The following is a 22,081-nucleotide window of genomic DNA, read 5'->3' on the forward strand; positions in this document are numbered from 1 at the left end:
TTGCTCATAAAACCTATAGCAGCCACTAAAATGTAATCAATGTTTCTCTAAAAAGACTGAATATTCATTCACAGTTCACCAAGCCTCTCCCAGGGTAAAGCAGTCAAATTGATCTATTCCTAAGACCTTTACCACAGGTAGTTTTATCTGAGAAAAAAAAGGAGGAAAAACATTTCTTCACTCCAATTGTCCATTCTTGGGCAATGCTTAGCACCAGGCTGCTCTGTCTTCTTCCTCAACCATTGACAAATGCTTTGAAAAAGTATTATTGTAATCTGTGAAATCAGAAGACAACAAACCAATGATGCCCTTCCATACAACACCTCTTGAAATTTCTAATCAAAATTTTATATCTGGAGCAGCTTGGATCTGACAGAGAGCCCCAACATGAAATGTCAATGTTTATTCATTCACACCCTCCTAACTTTCAAGGAAGACACTGGCTTTGTCCTCATGCAGTGAAGAGTGTGCTCTTACACTTTTAGACAGTCTTTAACAAAGTTCCACATCAGAGATTAAGGTCTTGGTAGAGAGATTGAGGCCTACAAAAGGAGGAAAACAGAACAGACATAAATGTACATAAAATGTATTGAATGTTGGGTAAAGGGCAGATGAGGGTATGGTCATAAATAAAAGCTTTTCATGGTGGCAAAAGGTAACTGGAGAGATATTATTGGATCAGTGTGATAATTCCACTTATTTATTAACCGTTATGGTGAATTTGGCAATCGAATAGGAAGTTAAATATCTTGTTCTCTAAATATAATTATATTGAAAGAATGGAGTATAAAATTGAAAATCTATTCCCTAAAGAAGAAAACATTGAATTGTGTGATAGATGTCTTATAAATAAATACAAATTAACAGGCCTTCATGTTGAAGTGTTAATCTATATGGGTTTTTTAAAATATATTGTACCTCCTCACTATTATAAAGAGGAGCAAGTAGGTAAACTGAAAAAAGGGAAAGTAAAAGTGGAGAGTCCATGAAGTGAAAATGGAAAGAAGAATCTTTTTCCACGAAAACCAGGAAATTATGGATTCAGCACTTAGCAGTCATTGCTTGTGGCCCCCTTGCTCCTCTGACATATCACCCATAGTTGGGTTGTCAGATAAAATACAGGTTACCAGTTACACTTGAATTTCAGGTAAATTAATAATAAAATTTAGTATAAGTATGTTCCATGCAATATTTATAGAATATAGTTATACTAACATTTATTTGTTATTTACCTGAAATTCAACTTTAATTGGGTTTTCTTGTTTTTGTTGTTTTCTGGATCCTGCAACACTAACCTATAGAAAAGCTGCCATCCAACAGTTCTAGACATTGGTAAACTCTCTAGGGAAAGAATGGTACACTTGGGTACGTTATTAGGGAAAAAATTTAAAAACCTTGGCTATGATGAAAGTGGAATCAAACAGAACCAATTATCATTATTAAATTAGATTTTTGTGTGAATGTCCTTTGAATTTTATCCTCTTTAAAGAATCTTACTCCCTGCTTTACTTTTCTTGCCCTGTTCATTGTGAATATGATAATTTATATTAAATAAAATTTTGCTCTAGCTAACGTCACAGTGCATTTCTTAGTCTTGCAGATATTTTTGTGTTTTGCTTTCTTTTTATAGAAAAAATTATTTCAGATCACTTTAAACATATCACAGCAACTTTAGTCAACTTAAACCTAAATTAAGTTCCTCAAAGTTTCTATGAATGCAAGGTAACTTTAAAAAATAAAGGCATATGATATTGTCAGGAGAGACAGGAAATTTAGCATCTGTCTCTCCTGTGAGGTAGCATTGTACCTTTGAATAAGTCTGGGACATTTTTTGGCCTCAGTTTACACACATATCAGAAAACAATGTTGACATTACTAAGTAGATTATATTAAAAGTATTTTCTAAGTCCTGACTTTAAAATTACAAAAATGAGAAATGCAATACCTACATGGTAGATTGAAACTTTTATAAACTTGATCTTTTTTTCTTTGTTGCACACCTCCATTCTTTCATTTATAGTTACAAGGTCTATGAAACCTAAAATGTATGGCATAGTCCAACTCTAAAATTCAGGCCCAGGACTTGCATTTCCAACAGTATGACTGACTAGCTATTATGAAAACTCCCCTGCTATGAAAAACTTATTTAAACATATATAAAATATAAGGTCTTTTGTGTGCATAGCTGAGCTCCTGAAACAATGAGTTATCTCCAAAGGCAGAAACTGGAGGAAAACTGAAAACCTGAAATGGAAGTGAATGCAAGACTTAGCTGTCCTGGTTGTGGGTGTGAATTGAGGGGCAGTGTGTGGTTGTTGTGAATGTTGGTAACCAAGAAGTTGGGATTTAATGGACATTAAGGGACAAATTATAAAATCCTGAATACATGTGAACTGAAGAGTTGGAATTGAGACATCACAGAAAGCCAAAATTCTTGAAAGGATACATCCTCAATGTATAAATAATTTCTGTCAAAGAGAGATAAAATAAATACTCTCTGTCAAAGAGAGATGAAAAGAAAGTCTATCATGACATTGACACTTCACGCAAAATCAATTCTCATTCGAGAATTATCGATATATCTATCTACCTACATATATACACATATTATGTATTCATATACATACAATGTATGTGTGTGTGTGTGTGTGTGTGTGTGTGTGTGTGTGTGTGTGTGTGTGTGTATCCCAGAAAGCAAAATTAGTACTTAAGACTTAATCAAAGGACTGCCCACACCCACAGGGTGGGTCTTAGGAAGTGTGTGTGTGGTCTATGTTTGAAAGGAAGAATTTGATTGATATGATAAAAAAGTAAACTCTGGCAACAGTAGCCTATGTGTCCACCAAATAACATTCCTTTTCCTTCTCTTCACATGGTTCAACAGCATTTTCCAGCCTCATTTGCAGTCAAGTATGGCTTTGTCACAACTTTGGCCAGTGGAATATAGTAGACATGAGTATGTGGCTACAGCATCCATACAAAGCCTTTAAAATAGTAGGTGATCAATAAAAAAGAATGAACACCCTCCTCTCTTCTCACATTTATTTTTGATTCAGTTTCTCAATAAATACTAATTGAGTATGCTACTCTTATTCTTTGGCCTCCTGGAACTCCTCCACTTAAGGACTAACCCAAGACATCTCTCTCCAATAATATCTTATGAGCCACAATATTTCACACACCCTCACTACTGTCAGAACTTCCTTTCCCCTATGTCTTCCAAGTTTTCCAAATTGACAACTGAACTGTTAAACCATTATGAGGGTATTCTTTACAGTTTCTTTTTGGCTGCAATGCCCGAATCTAAGAGATGGGCTTTGGTGAGGATATTTTCAGTTGTGCATTAGGTTAGTGAGGATTTGCCCTTTCTGATACAATTTTTCCATAGGGCTTATCCAGTTGCAAGAAGTTGACAATAAATCATTCAGGGAATGTTTTATTAAAATCTATCACTTTAAGTATAGTCTCTAGGAACTGCATTAGCGGGCCCTTAATATCTTGATAAAAACACAACTGAAATGGGAAGTGTCTAAAATACCTCTTTGTAAAGTAAAAGCTTGAGTGGTATATTGCTAGGCCAAATTTAAATTTTCTGTATCTGAGATATCTTCCAAAAAGCATTAGTGTTTATCTTCCTTTTGTGTGATCCAAAATTATCTGGGAGCAATCTAAAAAGAATTCTAAAATGGTAAATATATGTGTTCTTTGAAGATAAACACTTTTTTAGACATGACCAGTTGTTTAAACACACTATTTATCATTATAATGAAAACCCTAGTCTTTTCCTAACACACAAAGCATAATTGTTTTGGCTTATGAATTTGGCTGTTACAGAGCCCTCCCCCTATCATTTTATACGGTCTTTGAACATCATCCCCCTACACTTTCATGTATATAGACTAATTAAAATAATAGTATTACATTTCATTTTCCTATTTTTATCAAAAGTGATTATCTTTAACGAACTCTTTAAATTGTTCTGCTTTTGTATCAGTGATTAATGTATTGTGCCTGGTTCTTCTTGCCTGTTAATTGTTTTATACAAGTGGATGCTAATATAAGCAATAAGGTTTTATTAATGTCCCAATCAAATATATTGAAGCATATATGTGTTAAATACACGAGTGCTAAATAGGTGATCTTTCTTAAAAGAACATTAGGTTTTGAACATTGATCCATATTTATTAATTAATGTCTCTGAAAGCTTTTCTGCAGGATGATTAAAAATTGTTTATATTTGATCATATAAAATGGTATATCTATTAAGATTTAGATTTATTCAAAAAGTATAAGTGAAACTCCACCCCTTGAAAATATAAGCTTGAATATAGAGAAATTTATACTTCAATCCATATTTATTTAAATATATCCACTTTTAATAAGTACTTTACAATAAAGTCTTTTCCTGCCAAGCTATAAAAATAAATTACCTAGAATTAAATAACACAATTTTTTTTTGAAACCTACAAAAGAGAGAAAAAATGCTTGTTAATTGTGATACTTTGGTGCTATCAAGGTATAGTTTCCATTACCAAGAAATATCTCAAAATTCAATTTGGTTCAGGCATTTGAAACTCAGAGATACCACAACAACTTTTTTAAATTTTTGAAAAAAAGGATTAGCAGAGACAGAGTAAAATGTTGACATCAACGTAAATGTGATCATATCAAATAATGTTCAACTCTTTCTTTCCTCAATTTTCTAATATCTGTTACACTGTAATCTTACCATAATGTTTTGCCTGCTTAATCTTCAAACTGAATTGCCATCCATGAGGAAATTAGAACTGACCTTAGACAATTTCTGAAAATGCAGTTATTTGGTCCATTTTTACTCATTTTTATTTAAATATGATATTTTTAACTTGAAAAAATAGGATATGAGGATAGATGGCAGCCTGGTCAAACAACTTTCAATAATCATATGGTACAAAAGGTTCATAGCCATAATAAACAAAGAGTAAAAATCAACAGGAAAAAGACAAATCATCTGTGGTAGTTTTAAAACACTGGGTTTAAATACTTTGTTTAAAAGTCTTTCCCATTATTCCCAGTGAGAGATCAGGTATATGTACCTTCCCCTAGAATTTGGGCAGCTTTTTGACTGCTTAATCGATAGAGTATGGCAGAGTAATGCTGTGCAAATTCCAAGGTTGCATCATAAAAGTCAATGCAGCTTCACCAGAACACTCACTCTTAGGGCTCTGACCCTCTGTGTAACCGTCCACCTGTTCTGAGGACACTCTGCTATGAGGAAGCCAGGTTACGGGGAGAGAACATAAGTAGGTGTTCTGGTCAGCAGTTCCAGTCTTTGAGTCATCCCAACCCAGGCGCCAGACATGAGTGAATGAGTTTGTGCATGTATTAGTATTAATTGTGTGTATTAACACAAGTGTGTTTTAGTTTCTATAACAAATTACCACAAACTTAGTAGCCCCTTCCAAGGGAGCTACTTAATCAGGATCACCAGGAGGTAGACAAGATAAAACTATAATTTTTAAAACATATGCAATTGATTTTAATGGGATTAAAAGCCACTGACCTAATGAAACAAAGTAATTCCTCCTTGACAACATTGCTTTTTCCTCATATATACCTAAAATGAACTATTTACTTATATTCATCACAATCTTATACTCATCTAATCAATTACAAGGTTCAATTGTAATCATATCCTCGGATATAATTTCATCTTTACTCTACCTGAAAACTCTACCCCTTTCCATTCTCATTGCCTTCATTCCAGGGTCCCAACCAATATTTTTAGACTATTGTAATAGCCATCTAATCACCTCTAGTTCTTATTTCCTTCTATCCAGACTTCACCAATCACTCAGAGGGATCTTTTTATTTTATTTATTTATTTTTTCTTGGTACACGGGCCTTTCACTGTTGTGGCCTCTCCCGTTGCGGAGCACAGGCTCCGGACGCACAGGCTCAGCGGCCATGGCTCACGGGCCCAGCCGCTCCATGGCATGTGGGATCTTCCCGGACCGGGGCATGAACCCGTGTCCCCTGCATCGGCAGGCGGATTCTCAACCACTGCGCCACCAGGGAAGCCCCAGAGGGATCTTTTTTTTTTTTTTTTTTTTTTTTTTTTTTTTTTTTTTGCGGTATGCGGGCCTCTCACTGTTGTGGCCTCTCCCGTTGTGGAGCAGAGGCTCCGGACGCACAGGCTCAGCGGCCATGGCTCACGGGCCCAGCCGCTCCACGGCATGTGGGATCTTCCCGGACCAGGGCATGAACCCGTGTCCCCTGCATCGGCAGGCGGATTCTCAACCACTGCGCCACCAGGGAAGCCCCAGAGGGATCTTTTTAAAAAACTGAATATCTCTTGTTACTTTTCTGATTAAATCATTTCAGTAGCTTTCCATAAAGTAAATGCCCGTAAACACCAATTCCTTCAGAACCTCTATAAGACACGCCCACCCGACTCATCCTAACCCCACGTTCTCACCCTTCATTTACCTAATTCATCATTCAGGTCTTAACTCAAATGCTACATCCTTTCCTTAACACTCCCCCACACATGCACACATGCCCCTAAATTAGGCCTTCTTTTTATCTTTCATCAGAATCATTGCTCATCCTTTTCATAGCCATCATCACATCTCCAATTACGTACTTTCTCACATATACTATAAAATCCTAAAGAGCTTGGACCATACCTGCCTTCAGTGTACATGATAAGAATTCAGTATTTCATGAATAAATAAGTGAATAAATTAAAAAATTGATGAGAGGTATTTATTACCAGTTACCAGATGTTTTGTTTTGTTTTGTTTAAAAACAACTTAAAAATTACAGAATGCCAAGCTAAATATTTTGATTTTACTTTTTAACAAAAAGTATCTCATGTTCTCTCTGCAGATGCTTAGAAGCTTCAGATGAAAATGTTAATTATTATAAAACATATTTTTATACTGGAATAAAACCACAGTTATACACTCATGGATAGTGTGTTAGTCATGGAGTGGGCAGGAAACAGATGGCACATCCCAGAGAAAAGTTCAATAAAGGGATCTTTACCAAAGTGTGAGTGGGTGTAGGGCAGCTGTCCCTGGCCTTTCTGGCACCAGGGACCGGTTTTGTGAAAGACAATTTTTCCATGGACAGAGGGGGTGTTGGGCATCATTCAGGCGGTAATGCAAGCGATGGGGAGCATCAGATGAAGCTTCTCTCACCTGCCATTCACCTTCTGCTGTGTGGCCCAGTATCGGTCCCTGGCCAGAGAGTTGGGGACCTCTGGTGTAGGGCAACCTCGATGCAGTTATAACTAGTTAACATTAAGCTCACCATCATCACTCTTCCCTCCTTCTCCAATCTCCTACTGGGTTTCAATCAGTGGAATCCTACTGGAAGCCAAAAAGCAAGAAGTTTTGTATCTCAGGTCAATCTCCCAGGACACAGAAGAGGGTGGAGAGAGTGGACGGTGTGTCTCCAGGGGAAACCAAGAATATGCAGCTCAGGGCAAAAATGGGCATGCCTCCATGAATAACTCAGGCTTTTTATCAGCTTCAGGTCTTTACCAGAACTATTAGCAAGCATTAGAACACTTCAGTAAAAAGAGGCTAATACATTTTTTCCCCCAAATGCAACAATAACATAAAGTACTAACTATAGTAATTCTCAAGGATGGCAAATTCTCTCTCTGTTAGGCAGACAGCAAAGATGGAAACAGGCACAGGGTAACCATAAATACAAATTTCCATAGGATGGTCCCAATATAAGCCTGTTGTCCCATCCCTATTAATAGTACCTTTTTAACTCTAAAGTGTCTTAGTCTGAATATCAAATTATACTACTATACTATTACTATCAAAATATATAAAGCAGAAGTCTTAGAAATAAAAATAGGAATGGGCAGAAACAAAATTACAGTAGTAATCTTTGATCGACATTGTGAACTACCTAAATTAAAACCTAGAGTGTTTAAAAAATGTAAATTAAAAAGGTAAATTCTGATTTGGAACCAAGATGGCGGAGTAGAAGGACGTGCTGTCACTCCCTCTTGCGAGAACACCAGAATCACTAGCTGCTGGACAATCATCGACCGGAAGACACTGCAACTCATCAAAAAAAGATACTCCACATCCAAACACAAGGAGAAGCCATGATGAGACGGTAGGAGGGGTGCAATCACAGTAAAATCAAATCCCATAACTTCTGGGTGGGTGACTCACAGACTGGAGAACACTTATACCACAGAAGTGCACCCACTGGAGTGAAGGTGCTGAGCCCCACGTCAGGCTTCCCAACCTGGGTGTCTGGCAACGGGAGGAGGAATTCCTAGAGAATCAGACTTTGAAGGCTACTGGGATTTGATTGCAGGACTTTAACAGAACTGGGGGAAACAGAGAATCCACTCTTAGAGGGCACACACAAAGTAGTGTGCACATTGGGGCCCAAGGGAAGGAGCAGTGACCCCATAGGAGATTATGTGATACTGCTAGAGAGTCTCCTGCAGAGGTGGGGGGTGGCTGTGGCTCACCATGGGGACAAGGACACTGGCAACAGAAGTTCTGGGAAGTACTCCTTGGCGTGAGGCCTCCCAGAGTCTGCCATTAGCCCCACCAAAAAGACCAGGTAGGCTCCAGTATTGGGTTGCCTCAGGCCAAACAACCAACAGGGAGGGAACACAGCCCCACACACATCAGCTGTCAAGGGGATTAAAATTTCACTGAGCTCCACCCACCAGAGCAACAGTCAGCTCTACCCACCACCAGTCCCTCCCATCAGGAAACTTGCACAAGCCTCTTAGATAGGCTCATCCGCCAGAGGGCAGACAGCAGAAGCAAGAAGAACTACAATCCTGCAGCCTGTGGAACAAAAACCACATTCACAGAAAGACAGACAAGATGAAAAGGCAGAGGGCTATGCACCAGACAATGGTAATAGGAACATACATATCGAAAATTACCTTAAATGGGAATGGATTAAATGCTCCAACCAAAAGACACAGGCTTGCTGAATGGATACAAAAACAAGACCCATATATATGCTGTCTACAAGAGACCCACTTCAGACCTAGGGACACATTCAGACTGAAAGTGAGGGGATGGAAAAAGATATTCCATGCAAATGGAAATCAAAAGAAAGCTGGAGTGGCAATACTCATAACATAAAATAGACTTTAAAATAAAGAATGTTACGAGGGACAAGGAAGGACACTACATAATGATCAGGGGATCAATACAAGAAGAAGATATAACAATTATAAATATATATGCACCCAACATAGGAGCACCTCAATACATAAGGAAACTGCTAACAGCTATAAAAGAGGAAATTGACAGTAACATAATAATAGTGGGGGACTTTAACACCTCACTTACACCAATGGACAGATCATCCAAACAGAAAATTACTAAGGAAACACAAGCTTTAAATGACACAATAGACCAGATAGATTTAATTGATATTTATAGGACATTCCATCCAAAAACAGCAGATTACACTTTCTTCTCAAGTGTGCACGGAACATTCTCCAAGATAGATCACATCTTGGGTCACAAATGAAGCTTCAGTAAATTTAAGAAAATTGAAATCATATCAAGCATCTTTTCTGACCACAACACTATGAGATTAGAAATGAATTATAGGGAAATAATGTAAAAAACACAAACACATGGAGGTTAAACAATACATTACTAAATAGCCAAGAAATCACTGAAAAAAATCAAAGAGGAAATCAAAAAATACCTAGAGACAAATGACGATGAAAACACAATGATCCAAAACCTATGGGATGCAGCAAAAGCAGTTCTAAAAGGGAAGTTTATAGCTATACAAGCCTACCTCAAGAAACAAGAAAAATCTCAAATAAACAATCTAACCTTACACCTGAAGGAACTAGAGAAAGAAGAACAAACAAAACCCAAAGTTAGCAGAAGGAAAGAAATCATAAAGATCAGAGCAGAAATAAACGAAATAGAAAGAAAGAAAACAATAGCAAAGATCAATAAAACTAAAAGCTGGTTCTTTGAGAAGATAAACAAAATTGATAAGCCATTAGCCAGACTCATCAAGAAGAAGAGGGAGAGGACTCAAATCAATAAATTTAGAAATGAAAAAGGAGAAGTTACAACAGATACCACAGAAACACAAAGCATCCTAAGAGACTACTACAAGCAACTCTGTGCCAATAAAATGGACAACCTGGAAGAAATGGACAAATTCTTAGAAAAGTATAACCTTCCAAGACTGAACCAGGAAGAAATAGAAAATATGAACAGGTCAATCACAAGGAATGAAATTGAAACTGTGATTTAAAATATTCCAACAAACAAAAGTCCAGGACTAGATGGCTTCACAGGTGAATTCTATCAAACATTTAGAGAAGAGCTAACACCCATCCTTCTCAAACTCTTCCAAAAAATTGTGGAGGAAGGAACACTCTCAAATTCATTCTATGAGGCCACCATCACCCTGATACCAAAACCAGACAAAGATACTACAAAAATAGAAAATTACAGACCAATATCACTGATGAATATAGATGCAAAATCCTCAACAAAATACTAGCAAACAGAATCCAACAACACATTAAAAGGCTCATACACCATGAGCAAGTGGGATTTATCCCAGGTATGCAAGGATTCTTCAATATATGCAAATCAATCAATGTGATACACCATATTAACAAATTGAAGAATAAAAATCATGTGATCATCTCAATAGACACAGAAAAAGCTTTTGACAAAATTCAACACCCATTTATCATAAAAAGTCTCCAGAAAGTGGGCATAGAGGGAACCTACCTCAACATAATAAAGGCCATATACGACAAACCCACAGCAAACATCATTCTCAATGGTGAAAAACGGAAAGCATTTCCTCTAAGATCAGGAACAAGACAAGGATGTCCACTGTCGCCACTATTATTCAACATAGTTTTGGAAGTACTACCACAGCAATCTGAGAAGAAAAAGAAATAAAAGGAATATAAATGGGAAAAGAAGAAGTAAAACTGTCACTGTTTGCACGACATGCTACTATACATAGAGAAGCCTAAAGATGCTACCAGAAAATTACTAGAGCTAATCAATGAATTTGGTAAAGTAGCATGATACAAAATTGATGCACAGAACTGTCTTTCATTCCTATACACTAATGATGAAAAATCTGAAAGAGAAATTAAGAAAACACTCCCATTTACCACTGAAACAAAAAGAATAAAATACCTAGGAATAAACCTGCCACGGAGACAAAAGAACGGTAGGCAAAAAACTATGAGACACTGATGAAAAAAATTAAAGATGATACAAACAGATGGAGAGATATACCATGTTCTTGGATTGGAAGAATCAATATTGTGAAAATGACTAAACTACCCAAAGCAATCTACAGATTCAATGCAATCCCTATCAAATTACTAATGGCATTGTTTACAGAACTACAACAAAAAATCTTAAAATTTGTATGGAGACACAGAAGACCCCAAATAGCCAAAGCAGTCTTGAGGGAAAAAAATGGAGCTCGAGGAATCGGGCTCCCTGACTTCAGACTATACTACAAAGCTACAGTAATCAAGACAACATGGTACTGGCACAGAAACAGAAACATAGATCAATGCAACAGATAGAAAGCCCAGAGATAAACCCATTCACCTATGGTCAACTAATCTATGAAAAAAGGAGCAAGGATATACAATGGAGAAAAGACAGCCTCTTCTATAAGTGGTGCTGGGAGAACTGGACAGCTACATGTAAAAGAATGAAAATAGAACACTCCCTAACACCATACACAAAAATAAACTCAAAATGGTTTAGAGACCTAAATGTCAAACCAGACAATATAAAACTCTTAGAGGAAAACATAGGAGGAACACTCTTTGACATAAATCACAGCAAGACCTTTTCTGATCCACCGCCTAGAGTAATGGAAATAAAAACAAAAATAAACAAATGGGACCTAATGAATCTTTAAAGCTTTTGTACAGCAAAGAAAACCATAAACAAGATGAAAAGACAAACCTCAGAATGGGAGAAAATATTTGCAAACAAAGAAACTGACAAAGGATTAATCTCCAAAGTATATAAACAACTCATGCAGCTCAATATTAAAAAAACAAACAACCCAATCCAAAAATGGGCAGAAGACCTAAATAGACATTTCTCCAAAGACATACAGATGGCCAAGAAGCACATGAAAAGCTGCTCAACATCACTAATTATTAGAGACATGCAAATCAAAACTACAATGAGGTATCACCTCACACCAGTTAGAATGGGTGTCATCAGAAAATCTACAAACAAGTGCTGGAGAGGGTGTGGAGAAAAGGGAACCCTCTTGCACTGTTGGTGGGAATGTAAATTGATACAGCCACTATGGAGAACAGTATGGAGCTTCCTTAAAAAAACTAAAAATAGAATTACCATATGATCCAGCAATCCCACTACTGGGCATATACCCAGAGAAAACCATAATTCAAAAAGACACATGCACCCCAATGTTCACAGCAGTATTTACAATAGCCAGGTCATGGAAGCAACCTAAATGCCCATCGACAGATGAATGGATAAAGAAGATGTGGTACATATATACAATGGAATATTACTCAGCCATAAAAAGGAACGAAATTGGGTCATTTGTAGAGACGTGGATGGATCCAGAGACTGTCATACAGAGTGAGGTAAGTCAGAAACAGAAAAACAAATATCATATATTAACGCATATATATATGGAACCTAGAAAAATGGTACAGATGAGCCGGTTTGCAGGGCAGAAATTGAGACACAGATGAAGAGAACAAACGTATGGACACGAAGCAGGAAAAGCAGTGGGTGTGTGGGCGTGGGGGTGTGATGAATTGGGTGATTGGGATTGACATGTATACATTGATGTGTATAAAACTGATGACTAATAAGAACCTGCTGTATAAAAAAATAAAATAAAATTCAAAAATTTTAAAAATAAATAAATAAATAAAATAAATTTCTCTCAGTAATAAAAAAAAAAGGTAAATTCTAGTTTTAAGTAAATTGCTCTCTATAGAGTTTACCTTCTTATAAGGATCAAAAATAAATTTTATAAAAAGCTACACAAAAGAAACAGTATACTGACAACTCAAAACATAAGGAGAATTCAGACTCTGTTCTCTTACCCACAGTGTTATAAACTAGAAACAAATAATAAAACTTAATAACAATAATAATATTCTCCAAAACTTGGAAATAAGATTACTGTGTCAAAGAAGAAATGAAAATTACAGTTAACTGATCTAAAAACTAACAAAAATTAAAAACCACACAACTCAGCCTATGGAATAAAGTCAAAATAATGTTCAATGGTAAATTGGCTGCTATATAATGTTTTTATTTCCAAAAATAGAATTAAAAAATAAATTAAAATGCAGCTCTAGAAGGTAGAAAATAGACAACATTAGCCCAAGGAATGCAAAGGAAAATTAAAAAGTCAAAAATTAGTGAATTTACAAAAAATAATTTATTCAACACATCCAATTCCTGATTCTAATGAAATAAACATGGTGTTGAAAATATACCAATAACAGAAAGAAAATAATGTAAAGAGTTTATTTCAAAATTATAAAAATTTTTATTGTTTTAAAATTTATTAAAATATGAAATATAAAAACACTTTTGTGGAGCTATGGGTGGATTGGGGGTTTGTTTGTTTTACTTTTTTGCTTTATATTTTTTGCTTTCACCAAAATAACCTCATTTTACTAGTGGGTTCTTTCAGTTTTTTAGGAAATAGATCTTTTCATTGCTTTCTCCTATCTAAGATGAGCTTTTATTAAGTTAGCAAATCTTCCATTCCAAAACATTAAAATCTTACAAAAACAGGAAAAATAAGATGCTTTTACTGATAAACACAGATAAGTAATATTAAATAAAATAAGGGCAACTTAATTTAAACAGCATTATAAGTATTCACCACAGTCAAATAGTATTTATGTGTAATTATTATTTAATATTAAGGAATAAATTAAAAAATTATACAAATTTTCAAAAAAACATAATTGTTTGAATAAATATGAATAAGGAGTTTAGTAGAATATAATACCAGTTCCTGATTTAAACTACAAATAAAATCTAGGTAAACCAGGGACAGTTCTCACCTATATGATAAACCATTTAATATATTTAGAAAGATTATTGGTAAAGAGGAGATAATGTTATCTGCAGATAGTATGACTGTTTTCTGACAAATCTCAAGATAATTTTTGATAAAAACAAAATTCTGTTTTTATGAAAAACAAAGTACATGAGGGTGGCTAGTTACAACAATGAATACTATCATTCTGTGTGTCTCTTTACAAGTTGTTAGTTAAATAAGCTTTGGATTTAATGTTCAGTTTCACCATTCAAGCAAAACACATTACTTGCACAAGGGCAAGTCAAATGTTCCCATTATGCCTTTCAACAATTTAAAGCTTGCTCTCATCTACTGTATTTACATCAGAAGGGTTCTATCTTTCATAATAGTTACCTTTGGTGCAAAAATGGCTCTCAAATTACTATGAAAATGACAAACACCAATGATTCTTTAGGAATTGTACATATTTTATTAATTTAGCCCTAATGTCACCTCTCCTCTTAAATTAGATAGAATTGACAAAGCCCCATCAATTCAGGGAGAAATCCATTGCTCTCCCCAAGATGTTAGCAGATGCCCAGGTAATTATCCTTGTCTCTTCTGCCTTGCTCTTTGTTCCTTGCTCTTCTCTCTTCTTTCTTATTACTATCAACAAAAGCATATTCGGCTTTCCCCATCGCCAAATTTCTGTTCATTTCTGATGTTGAAGGATGCAGAAATTCTCCTACAGTCTCTTGCTTCCTCCAGCTTTCTAAATATAACCAAAAAACGTAACTCTGTTTCTCTAAACAAACAAGCAAAGTTCCTTCCTAAGGAGCATTCTGATGTCTCTTGTTAAGTCAGTTTACCTCATTATAGTGTGTAATTACATATGCATATTTATCAACACCACCAGCTAGTAAGAGGATTTTGCACAGAGGTTAAAAACATGTCAAATTGCTTTGGCCTGAATCCAGAATTCCCCTCTTACCAGCTGTATGACCACAAAGGAACATCCTTAAGCTTCAATTTCCTCATCTAGAAAACACAGACCACAGAAGCACCAACTTCACAGGTTACTGTGAAGACTAAATGAGATCGTCATTAGAAAAATTTACTAAAATGCCCCACAGTAAGGCCCAACTTAACATTTTATTAATATTATTTTTACTACTTTGCTGCTTGAGCTTAGTTTTCAGTTAATGGAAACACTGTAGTTTTTATAATAATGCTGGATACTGACAAGTGCCTAAGTGTACTTTAAAAATTGGTATTTTTTTCTTTTATGATATCAAACACCGATTGTAAATAATGGAATAAAATACCCCACTCACAATAGCAACAGAAATATTGACTAAGGGTAACTCTAGCAACAAAAGTGAAGGGTCCATGAAGGAAGACTATAGGTAAAGAACCAACCTGCCGCATTTATTGATAAGAAGACATTGACTGATGACCAATCATCTAGGTTTTCAAAGTAATTCTGATAAAAAGCCAATGTTTCTTTTACTTTTTTAACTTCAGAAAATTATTCTAAATTCCATCTAGAAGAATAAACAGGCTAATATAGCTAAAAACTCAACAATATTATCTCTCAATAGAGAACAATTTACTGACCATTAGAAAGTATTTAGTTTTTTTGTGACTCACATTTAGGAAATAAAGATGCCATAGGTAAGAGCATCACCATTCCTTTTTCAGTGAGCAGAGAAGTCCTGAGTGTACTGCTGCAATACTGTTGTGGTTTGTTTGTTTTAGGATGACAATGAAGGGAAACAAGATATGAGGATTCCAGCAGTGTCCAACACCATTTCTCCACCCACCTCCTTCCCTAGGAGAGTTTTTTTCCCTTTTTTACCCTCTTAACAAGGATGTTAAGAGCATGAGAAAAGAAAAGGCTTCTTGCTTGTATGACTGAAGAAATGTATTCTATTCAAATTTCAGCCCTCTTACTTTGACATCAAAAGGCATTTGTGTTTTCTAAAGCAAAAATGAAAAATGATAGGACCAGCTTTTTGCTGTTTTCTCCTACTAGACAGAGAGTTCACTCTTGAGGGCACAGATATGTTTTTCTTCCTTCCAAGGATGCCATTTTATTTCTGAATAAACAAGAAGTGAATGTTTTCTGAGTGGAGAAAGACATGGCCTCAGAGCATTCTAATGCTTACCAGGTTGTTTATCTTCTAACTGGAAACGTATTTATTATTTTCTGAGGCTCTACTCAATTTTTGGTCTAAGTTTGAGAAAGAGAGAAGCAGAGGTGGGGGGAGGGGGGATTGGCTAAGGGAGAAGATGAAATACTTGCCTAAGGGGAAATGAGTGACAACAAGAGGAAAATGTCTTAGGTCATCAGTTCTCAAAAGCCATCTTTTATTTCTACCATATATAAATCATAAAGGAAATGTGTCAAAATTATAAACAATGCAAACAAGTTTTTTAAAGAAAAAACTTGTTCGTTCAGATAATTATCACAAAGAAAATCTATATATCATCTATATATGAATATTCATTTGTATATGAATAAATGGAATTAGAAAATTTAACCTTGATTAGTTTTCTGCCTTGGTCCTCATCCTCTTCCTTATCTCTGAATCTTGGATTATTTTAACTAAGCTTCCTTGAAAATTTCCTCTGTTAGAATGTCTGACATAAGTAAGGTTACCTTGGAATAATTTTTTTTTTAATCCTGTCATCTGAGAAATCTATTTCCTAAACTTCTGTCCTTAAGAACTTTCCCTTCTCTTTCTACACTCTTCTATTCAGGAAATGCAATCATTCCCATTATCTCAATTATCACACTTACAGAAATGACTCCCAGATATAACACTTAACGCCTGACCCTAGTTCCCTATTTGCAATAACAAACTCAACATTTGTACATATTTTACATCTCAATCATATTTCAGTTTCTTAACTCAAAAAAGTAGATTCATATTTTTCTCCTTTTTTACTCTGAATTTTATAACTAGTTTCCAAATTTCAGTACCTTTTGCATTATGTGTCCTCCTTCCCATTCTTACTGCCACCATCATGGTTCACACCTTTTATATTCCCTACTTTAACTGTCAGAACTTGTGTCTTATTTTTCCCTGTTCATATTTATCCATCCCACACACTGTGGTCAGATTATTCTACACAAAGCATCACTGAGATCGTCTCTGCCAAAAGAAATCCTAAACTCCACTTTAAGGTCCATTTTAAATGTCACTTCTTCCATGGCATTTTCCTTGACATACACACTGTTTGTACTATCTCCCTCCCTTTCATACCCCATAACATTTTGTGTATGTGTCTTTATGTCAGTTGTCCTACCCCTATAGCTATTTACGTGAAAAATCATGTAGAAAAAGAGAAATTAAGAACTTTTCAAAAAACCAATATGACAGAAATGAATACAGGTCTCCCATGATTATAGTTGGCATGCTTTATTTATATAAACTTTCAACAACAGTATTAATTTGATACATTTATTTTTCAACACACTTTGAATTCTGGTTCATTTTTTGAATGTTAGGCATCAAGACTGAAATCCATTAATTATTCAAAGACTATGTCATCCAGTAAGATTCTCACCAATCTGGAAAATGACAATTTGGTACAAAACAGCTGTAAGTAGAAAGAGTGAGAGAAGACACAAAACTCAATATTTATATCCTATTACAGTTTTGTGAACTTTGAATTGAATTTCTGAAGAAAAGCAGCTCAGTTTTGCATTATCTGGAAACTGTCCAAAAGGAAACCTCAGCAGCCTGTAATTTCTAAAAGCCACACAAAAGCCCAGCTCTAATGACGAACACTAAACCTCCACTCCTTCTGTTTCTTGGCCTACTGTCACCGATGGCTTTTTAAATGATTACAAAAGTCACAATTGCACAACTCTCAGGGAAAAAAAAGTACTGCTAAAATCAAGTGTATAGCGCTCATTTATATAGATTAGAAATATCAAAATTCTTTAAAGCTATTTCTCATCCCTGTAAACGTAGCATCACCTAAAAGCTAGCAGTCTAAGAAAATTGTATCATTTTTTAGCATTTTCATGGTACAAAAATGCTCTCATATGGTTGGCAATCTGAAAGATGGGTTATTTATAAAAGGAACTTCAACTGGAAGTCAGCAAATTTGGAGTCCATAATCACAATAATGACCAGCTTCCTTATTACCCTTATCCCTCACTTCTTTGTTTTCCTTAAAAAGAAAGAAACATGCTAATTAAAATTAAATATTCAAATTAAACACCTTACATAAGAAATATATAGGTCTGATAGGGGAACAGGAAAGGTTGAGTAGAAGGGAGAGAGTACTGATAACCAAATCTTTGTGTGCACAATATAAAAAACAGAAAATCAAGCAATGCCAAACCCAATGTCTGCAAGCTACATAATAACAGTGCTATCTCCCTTCACTTTTTTGGAAAGAAACTGGAGTCTTAGTTATTTAAATGCTTACAGGCAAACATTTTATGGCAAAGTAGGTTTTCAGCTAGAAAAATCTAAAATTATTTAGATTTTTGGAATATGAAAAAATTTGAAGTAATCTAGAATGTACCAATGCAGAAGCTCTGAAATTCGTTCATACAGTTTATTAATTTTCCTAGTGTTTTTGAAAATCCCAACTAGTCCCAGGCAAAAATTTGAATTAATTCACCTCACTGATTAATATTTTGTATAATATTTATAATTTATAGAGTGATGAGACTTTGGGTAAATGACCCATAAGATACCATCAGATTTAAGTCCTAGAACATTTACTTAAAGCAATAAAGTTGGAAGAATCTGAACTTCACTTCCAGTAGAATTCTTGCTTAAAAATAAGAAATGCTTCTTCCTCTTTTTCTCTCTCTTATAAAATCCACTCTTAAAGCCACTTTGCTTTGTTAACTTTCATAGCATGTATTCTCACTACAGCCTTCAACACCTGAAAAATTAGTGGAAGAATTTGACTGATTATAGAGGCTGTTTTCCTTGTTCCACGGCTTGTTCTAAAAGGGATACTCAGCAGAACTCGCATTTTTTTCTTTCATTTTGTGCTGTCTGCATGAGTAATTACCTCCCTGATTTCTGAGATGCAATTGAGTAGCTTCCACATTAGAAAAATCCAAAGATTGATAGAGCCATCGCTCCTAAAGGATTAGTTTGCTTCTGTAATTCCATGGAGTAGGTCACTCCAATAGCAAAATGCTATAAAGTTTAATTTCTCCTGTTTTTGAAAACCAGATATTGTTACCAATTTCAGGGAAACTGGAAAGGTCCCATGGGTCTTTTAAACAGGCAATGATCTTTAAAATTCCCGAGGGGCTCTCTCCTGCCCTCATGGCATGTGTCATCCCAGAGAATGGTTTTGTGATAACCAAAGTGTAGAGTTCACTTTCTTGAAAAATAAAGCTTATGACAATTAATTTACTCATTTGTTAATTACAGTTTCTAAATATCTCTACTGGTACATTCAAAGCAAGCTGAAATCAACTATGCAAACCCCTTAGCAGTATTTGAACTATGAAGAAGCTTATAACCTGGTTCAATGATGAAGAAGTACTTCTTCTAAAACAGGTGTCATTACTGAATGAGTTAACCTGCCTTAGTCTGCTTGGGCTGCTGTAACAAAATGCCATAGATTAGGTGGCTTAAACAACAGAAATGTATTTTCTCACAGTCTGGAGGCTGGAATTCTGAGATCAGGATACCAGCATGGTCTGGCTCTTGTGAGAATTATTTTCTGGCTTGCAGATAGCTGCCTTCTGACTGTGTCCTCACATGGCGGAGAGAGAGCTATCTCTGGTGTCTCTTCCTCTTTTGTGAAGACACCAATTCTTGCAGATCAGAACTCCACCCTTATGACCTCATTAAGTCTTAGTCACCTCTTGAAAGCCCTATCTTCAGCACAGATACATGAGGGGTTAGTGCTTCAACATATAAATTTGCAGGAGACACATTCAGTCCATAGCATAGCCCAAAAAAAATAAAGAGCCAATGAATTCTCACACATTTAGATGTTCAAAAACTACATAATTCCAAACTCGTGTTATGTGTGGAATCTGTTGCACTTTAGTTCTAACTTTTTTTCTTTTTCTTTTTTTTTTAACTAATCAGTCTGGTGGTCCTTTATATCAAGCAGGTATCTGGCATGTATATTACAGAGATTGCAAAAACCATTACAAATAACATTATTTGTAGCTAGCCAAAGAAAACAGAATCAAGTTTTGTTCACTCCCCAGTACTTTTCAAGTTAGCTTATTTATTATATTCACAAGCCTATTTAATTTGTCACAGATGTTCATGGGAAGGTTTTGTAAGCATCCACTGTTAGAATATTTTTTCATAAAATCCATTTTCCAAATGTCTGAATAATGACAAAAGACCTCCTAGCAGAATATTAAGCCAGGAAATTCATCTAAACATCACAAGTGTAATCATAAGTGGTATAAGCTGTAGTTGCTGTCTGATTAATTTTGGCTCAGTATAATGTTGTTGCAATGACTACATTTGACTCAATTTTTTTTCTCTTACATAAAAGTAAACACCAAAGCAGAGAGGGCACAGGAAGAAATGGTGGCCTCTTAAACTAAATTCTTTTCTTTGTTGTTGTTAATCATTTATTTATCATGAGAAACTATTCCTTAGCCCAGATATTAGTAGTTCATAGTTCAGGAACACAGGTAAGTGACAAACTTCCATGGAACTCAACCCAAAGAAATTCTTTATATTCCAAAATCACTTTGCACTCTGAAAGATACCAGCCTTCCTCATCTCCTCAAAATCTTTTATGGAATCATAATTTCTGTAGAAATCTGCATATGCCTTCTTTCTTGGTTCAGCCATAGCAAACTTATAGAAAGCTGCAACTCCCAAAAGGAGACAACGAATACTCCAACAATATGAAATCGCAGACGCTTGGCCAGAAGGCCACGCATCTGAGGTTTTGTCAAAGAACTGGAAGCCATGGTAGTTTTTCTCCTTGACAGCCAAGTACAGAGAAGAGTAGCAGCGGCTCTGGATGGGGAATCACAAGTGCAAACATTCCTAGCATTTACTCTACAAGCTTACTACCAAATCATTTCAGCCTGTGAGACAGCCGTTTTCCCATTTTATTGAGAAAACCGGGATGCAGGAAGGTTACCGGACTGTTTCAAGGTCACGCAATCCAGAACTAACACTCGGGCGGGACCCCAGCAGGTCCCGCAGGGCCCACTTTGGGACCCGGGTCTGAAGGCCGCGGCGCGCGGGCCGGCCTCCTGACCTTCGGCGAGCGCGGCCCGGGCCCTAAATTCTTAATGAAATAAAAAAGTTTAAACTTCAGGTCACCTTGCAAATATGTCCTGTTTTCATCTATCAATATTGAAAAATAGACTCATACGTTCCATATATAACAGTAGAGTTTTATTTATTTTCAGTCTATTTATGTAGTCTGGGGTATTTGTTTTTTAAAAAGTTTCTGTTATACTATTTATTCTTGGCTTTTAAAATTACTTCTGCTCCTTAGTCGGTTTAACTGAGACGCAAGATCTTTGTAAGTTAGCTGCACATTCAGTAAATTGAAATTCAACCTCCCAAGACAAACCACAGATGCTCTACATATTTAGCACAGTGCTTCTAACCAGCTGTACTAATCTGGGCAGTAACACTGCCCTGTGGCTAAACATCTGGACAGAGCTAGAAACCAGAATAATAAATAGTTTTAGAATTCTATCAGACAGATGACTACAGGTGACATCACAAAATGTAAAAGCAAAAAAAGTAAAATATATCTGTAGCCAAGTATGGTACTATAACTTGAAAGACAGATCATGCAAATTTCACATTACTGCTATCAACTAATTTGACTTAAAACAATATTTTCCATTTTATAACTAGCTGTCCAATCACATGTACAAAATCTTAAATTTCAAACAGAGATGACGTTGTACAGTTATGAAAATTGCACCACATTTTGAAGAGGTGAAGGTACTAGCTCTCTTACCATTTAGTACTTGTGCCAGGAATAAAGTTAAATTCCCTAGAGAGAATCATGTCAAAAAAATGTTCCCATGCCCTAATCCTGCCCACTG

The 22,081-nt window shown here is 35.7% G+C and overlaps 1 pseudogene; it reads right to left on the reverse strand.

Annotated features, from left to right (window-relative positions):
• Window positions 1–20,631: 20,631 nt before the first annotated feature.
• Window positions 20,632–20,991, reverse strand: LOC131750033 (cytochrome c oxidase subunit 6C-like; annotated as a pseudogene).
• Window positions 20,992–22,081: the final 1,090 nt, after the last annotated feature.

Source organism: Kogia breviceps, chromosome 2, assembly GCF_026419965.1.
Source record: "Kogia breviceps isolate mKogBre1 chromosome 2, mKogBre1 haplotype 1, whole genome shotgun sequence".
NCBI classification, from domain to species: Eukaryota; Metazoa; Chordata; class Mammalia; order Artiodactyla; family Physeteridae; genus Kogia; species Kogia breviceps.